Raw genomic sequence first — 7,500 nt, forward strand, 5'->3', positions numbered from 1 at the left:
TATATATATATATACACACACAAAAATATATGCATATATGTAGGTATGTATATATATATATATATATATATATATATATATATATATATATATATATATATACGCATATATATATATATATATATATATACACACATATATATATATATATTTATACTTATATACATACATACATAAATATAAATATGCATGTATATACGGATGTTATGCATATGTACATATAACATTTCATCTCCCTCTTTTCCCGCCTCTCTCTCTCTCTCTCGCTCTCTCTCTCTCTCTCTCTCTCTCTCTCTCTCTCTCTCTCTCTCCCTTACACACACACACGCACACACACACACACAAACAGGTATACTGATGTAAGCAGAAAAAAAAATAGAACTCAAAATGTGAGTATATGTATATTTTTTATTAATATATAGCAGAAGTAACAGAGTGACACATGGTCCGAGAGTTTCATGCGTTGGTACACGAACGAAACTCTCAGACTTTGAGTCATTATATTACTGCCTTATATTAATGAATATATATATATACAAATTTCAGTAGGCTATTAGAATACCACTTGCTATAAACACAGCTATCAGTCCAAAACCAAAAGTTACTCACTATTAAAATACACATGGCGAATGTAACAAACATAACAGAAATAGGCTTACCTTGTATGAACTACTGAAGGGATAGGTCTGTTTATAGCAAGTGCCATTTTAATACCCTACTAAATTTTGCTTATACTTTACTTATAAAAGTGTAAACTTGCTAGCCACTTTATTATAATTGGCAATGATACCTATTTAATTTATACATACATACATACATACATATATATATATATGAGTGTTTGTGTGTAAGCACACAGACACAGACATATATATATATATATATATATATATATTATATGTATTATATATGTATTATATATATAGGGTCGAATGAATACATGCACCAACATAACACACAGACATACAGATAGATAAATACAAAATAGGAACGCATACACATATAGATACAGGGGGCAGCAGTGTGCTAAGTATATATATATATATATATATATATATATATAAGAATTTAAGGATTGGAGAAAACGCATGTTACTCAAATACCCAAAATTTCAAGGAGTTCCTGCCTTAAAAACAGGAGCTAACCACAGTTATTTTGTGTTCTTTGCTACATTGGTTTCTATTAACCCATTTATTCTATCAGAAGAATTTTTATTCATTAAGATAGAAGAAATACACATAATTATATATATATATATATATATATATATATATATATATATATATATATATATATATATATATAGACTCACAAATATATATATATTTCCTTTCCTGAGCGTCCAATAATACTATCCATATCACGTCCTCACTTTGTTGTTTTTTTGTTTTTTTGTTATTGTGTTTTTGAACTATATATATATATATATATATATATATATATATATATATATATATACATATATATATGTATAAACACAAAAATAAATTTATAACCACCCATACAGGTGCTTTGTATGTATGTTTGCATATATGTGTCCATGTCTATAAGAGCATAGTCTTACCAGTGGTCACTTTGAATTATATCTGTCGGCACACTTTCGTTTCGAATTATGTAGATGATATTGAGCTGTAAAAATATTTCCTATTTTTCATGTATTAGACAAGATACTTTATCTCCTCTACTGGCATGAAAACAGGACAGCTGCACATTGCTTCAATTCTCTAAATATTCAAAATGTTCTCAATTTTATTGTATGATATTCTGAAGTTTAATCTCCTATCCGTATTTGGAAATGGTCGCACTTGCCTCAAGCATCGGTATAGCCTACTCGGGAAGGGAACATTATTTCAAGAGGTCAAGAGAAAAAATTTACAATGGTGTTTGATATGCTTATATATGCTTTACATATATGTATATACGTGTATATGCATACAAATACACACTCACACACATAATATACGCACACATGAATATATTAATACAGATAACTCTCTTTCTTTTATTACCCACACATGGCTGCACACAGAGGGGGCAAGATAGATAGATAGATAGATAGATAGATAGATAGATAGATAGATAGATAGATAGATAGATAGATAGATAGATAGAATGATACATGCATACATACATACATACATATGTATGTACATACATATGCACGTATGCATACATACAAGTGAGCAATTGAATTCCCTGCTGAGTATACAATAGCAAGACAACCCTTAATGTATTTCTGAGCAGAATTAACGGATTGTGACATGTCTGCCAATGACCTGCAGAATCCAGTCGGAAAGCTCCCCAATTATTCACACGATGGTTGGTTAGAAATGAGGCTAATTTATGTGACACCTGTCGAAAATGACACGCAGTGGAGTTGAACGCGGAACATCGCGAGTTCAATGCTTTCAGCTATACATGTGTACATGTAAGTCTGTACACACATGTAAGTCTGTACACACATGTAAGTCTGTACATGTAAGTCTGTACACACACACACACACACACACACACACACACACACACACACACACACACACCTGTTTATTTATCAATTCATCTATCTATTTATCTCTGTCTTTCACTTCCTCTTTCCATATATATATAGATGCATATATACATACATATATAAACACACACACACAGCTCCCTGTTTCTTTCTGTGTTCGTTCCTGTGGAAGAGCGTAGGCTCGAAACGTTCAAGACTTTTTCACCCCCCGAGTGTTAAACTAATACATGTGTTTGTTGTCTACACCACCTGTCTTCGTCTTTTGTTTCTTTTTTTTGTGAATTCTCCCCATAGATATACATATATATATATATGTGTATGTATGTATGTACCTATATATATATAGATAAATACATATACATATCTATATATATAGATATATATATATGTATACATGTTTATATGTATACGTGTATATATGTATATATGTATATATATATATATATATATATATATATATATATATATATAGAGAGAGAGAGAGAGAGAGAGAGAGAGAGAGAGAGAGAGATAGATAGATAGATAGATAGATAGATAGATACGTATTCAGTCTTGTGTCTGGCGAGCAAGAGAAGAGTGCTCAATACTGGTTGTAGAGGCTATTATTTTATTTAAGTCATAGCTTGTCATCCGTATTGTCATGAAAGCTGGATTCCAAAACACACTTTCTATCTTCGCTAAATAGTTTACAGGAGTACAGTGGCAATAACTATCATGATTTGTCGTGTTCTGGAGTCGACCATAACAAAATAAAAAAAAAACGGTCCCTCCTTCTCCCTATTTTTCTTTCAATCTCTCTCTCTCTCTCTCTCTCTCTCTCTCTCTCTCTCTCTCTCTCTCTCTCTCTCTCTCTCTCTTTCTCTGTGGGGAGACTGAACTTTTGTCGGATGATCCCGCTTAGTGTCTGTGAATCGAACTCGCCCTCTCTGTCTCCATCTCTATCTCTCTTGCCCTGTCTGGACCAACTCATACTTTTATATGCAGATAACTATGTGCACGATTATATATATATAAATAATATATATATATATATATATATATATATATATATATATATATATATATACATGAGGCGGTGTTCCAGCATGACAGCAGTCAGATTAGTGAAACAATTAAAAGAATAAAAGAATATATATATATGTGTGCGTCTGTGTGTGTGTGTGTGTGTGTGTGTGTGTACTTATGTCAGTGTTTAAACTGAATTTTTAAATATATATTTATAAATACATATATTTTATATATGTATTTATATATAAAATATTCATATATATTTACAAGTATATACATATATGCACGTATATGTGTGTGTGTGCGTGTGTGTAGTATGTATATATATGCATATACTCATATATTCTTTGTATATATATATATATATATATATATATATATATATATATATGCATACAGAGAGATACATAAATATATATATATTAACATCTATCTATATATCAGTCATTCTATCTATTTATCTATCTAAATATATATATATACATACACACACACAAACATATGTGTGTGTGATATGTGTGTGTGCGATATGTGTGTATGTGTTATATGCTAATATCCATTTGAACTATAGTTTTTTCAATCCTTCTTCTTCACTATAGATGTATGTTGTATGTATGAATGTATGTATGTATATACATACATACAAAAATGTATATATATATATATATATATATGTGTGTGTGTGTGTGTGTGTGTGTGTGTGTGTACACAATATATATGTAGTTGTATATGTGTGTATATATATGTAGAAATGCAGTTGCAATAGGTATTCAAAGAATAAAACGGGCCTCACACTAAGCTCTCCGCCATTTGCATGGCTAACATGAATCATCGTGGTGGAAGGATGCTTGTCTATGTATACTGTATATGTGTTCAACATCGATGCAACATCTATTATGTAACTAACATAATTATGAAACAGCTGTAACGTATGGAGTAGCATTTCTTACGTGACTACACTTACGTGTCTCATATATATATATATATATATATATATATATATGCATGTACACATATATATGACAATATGCATATTCATATTTATGTTTATATGGGAAAGCACATGTGCTGAAATTCTTTTGCATGTATTGATGCATACCTTTCTCGTTGCATGTATGTATAACCGTACATTTATATTTAAAATCATGCAAATACACAATCCTGTCATCTATATTTTGTATTTCTGTGCTTGTGTTTGTGTGTGTATGTGAGTGTGTGTGTGTATGTATATGTGTGTGTCTGTATGTTTGTGCGAATGCTTCTGCTTGTGGCGGCATGAATATGCTTGTTTGGGTCGGTGTGTGAAGGAATGAGCTATATATATATATATATATATATATACAGATAAGATAGATGCATAGATACATTTCTTTTATTAGCCACACAGGGCTCAACGGAGATGGGACAAATACAATGTAGAGCTTTTCTTTTTGGGAGGGGGAAGGAAAAAAAAATGCATAGATGCATAGATAGATAGATAGATAGATAGATAGATAGATAGATAATTAGACAGACAGTATGAAAAAGAGGGCGAAAGGTATAGTGTCTGTACATTTATATTTCAAAGATAATCAACATCGATGCAGTTATTGGCGAGATTAGCAAATATGTTTAAAATATCTTTGGCGTCACACTGGAGGCTTAAGCATTGCTTTATTTTTATGGCAATAATATACCACCGTTTTCACCAATAATCGGCTTACTATATTTTGCGTAATATTACATATCCATATTAACAGTGGATAAAAGGTAAGATTTCGACTGGTGTATAATCCGCGCTCACTTTGGATTCCCGGCAGAAATCAGTAGCCTTTATGCTATTAAGCTTTTTGGGAGCTGCATGATCCCCACACATGCAACACTAAACTTTGATTGCTCATACAATGGTCTCTCACTCTATCACTTTTCTCTCTGTCTCTGTCTCTCTCACACTCTCTCTCTTTCATACATATATTACACACGCGCGCACGCATGCACGAGTTACTGAAAATTTCCTGAGTTTGTGAGTGACGCGAAAGGCCTGGTCTCGAGGCCCAACCTTTCCGAGTTCCTTTACGGGGCTTAGAAAAACTGACGGACCGCTGCAATAAGTGTGTGAATCTGAAGTGAGGAATATGTTGAATAAAATCATAATTAACTGATCCCCCTGTATTTTCTTTTATCCAAAGCCTGGATCTTTTCAGCACCCGCTCATATATGTATGTGTGTGTGGGTATGTGCGTGTATATGCGTGTGTGTGTGTGTGTATTTGTACGCATGCATGTTTGTAAATATATGCATGTGCGTATGTATGTATATATGTATGCATGTATGCACGTATGTATGCAGTCATCCAAAAGTGTTTTACATTCTGCTATTTATAGCTTTATGTGTCTACTTCGAGATACTCATCCACCCGTACACCCGAAAAAATTCATTCTCGTTCTCCTGGAAGTTTATAAAATTCTTATGACGTCAGCAACATACAATTCTCGCTGGTAAGAACAAAGTTTCTAAAATGGACAGATTATTTCGAAGGATTGCTTTGATATCACGTTAGAACGCCTGTGATATCTACAGGAGATGAGTTCGTGTCCCACGAGTACAACTTCAACATTTCCTATTCAAAAGGGTTTTTTCAATCCAATAATTTTACATGCTATAATTTATAGCTTTGAGTATGTCCTTCGAGATATTCCCAAAACGAAGGTGTGTGTATGTGTGTGTATGTGAGTGTGCGTATGTGTGTATTTTAGCCAATATGCAATGACTGTGTGATAAAATATGTTTCTGGACTAAAATATATTACTAGAAAAACGCACGCTCACATTAATACATATTTTGACAGTCTCAATTTTTATATATATACATATATAGAACAGAAGAACACATATATTTCAAGAAATATGAAATACCAAAATTGCTGACTTTCGTTGCATTTGTTCACAACTTCAACCCACAGATATACATATATATATACATACACTTATACATACATACACACATACACACATATATCACAGACCACTAGATAATCCTCTATTGTTGTACCAGTAATACACTATTCAAACGATAATTGATTCTGCGGCGAGCTGGCAGAATCGTTAGCACGCCGGGCATAAATGCTAAATGGTATTTCGTCCCGTCATTCTGTTCTGAGTTCAAATCCCACCGAGGTCGAATTTGCCTTTTATCTCTCATCGCGGGGTCGATAACATAAGTACCAGTTGAACACTGCGATCGATTTAATCGACTTTACATCTTTGCCCAGAAATTGGTGGCTTTGTATGTACCAAAATTTGAAACCAATATTGTTTTCACCTACTCACATACACATAGAATTTACACACATTAAAATTCATAAACACATGCGTTCTCGCATGTTCAGATTTTCACGTTCATTGATAGGCGTAAATAAGCAAGCATTTTCCGAGCAGATTTGTCTGTGAGTGCATATGCACATACTATATGCACGAAATAGAGTAGACCATTATGCATTTTACTTTCGCAGTCCCTTCTCTCACACTCTTCCTCTCACTCAAACACACTCTCTCACACTCTCTCTCACTTTCTCTATATATATATGTACGTAAATACAAATATATATATATATATATATATATATATATATATATATATATATATATATATATATATATATATATATATAAGTCAGTAAATAGTGGGGTTGTGTTAACCGCACGTGGAGAAATAATAGGAAAATGTAAAAAAGCCAGAATGCCGAACTGGGAGCACAATTTAATGATATATATATATATATATATATATATATATATATATATATATATATAACGACATAAGAGCCTTTATATGCACGCTGCAAGGTTTTTACCCGAATCATATTAAATATGTATGTATGTATTATGTAGTATGTATGCATGAAATATGTATGTTTGTATTTATTTGTGTGCATACATAAATATATAAAAATATATATACAAGCCATGCATATATTTATAAATAACATATACATACACACACAC

The 7,500-nt window shown here is 32.1% G+C and overlaps 1 long non-coding RNA gene across 13 annotated transcripts in view; it reads right to left on the minus strand.

Annotated features, from left to right (window-relative positions):
* Positions 1–7,500, minus strand: part of LOC106881631 (uncharacterized) — a 402,087-nt gene that overhangs the window by 145,726 nt on the left and 248,861 nt on the right. The window lies entirely within an intron of this gene.

This window comes from Octopus bimaculoides, chromosome 20 (assembly GCF_046866305.1).
Source record: "Octopus bimaculoides isolate indiv1 chromosome 20, ASM4686630v1, whole genome shotgun sequence".
Classification (NCBI taxonomy): Eukaryota; Metazoa; Mollusca; class Cephalopoda; order Octopoda; family Octopodidae; genus Octopus; species Octopus bimaculoides.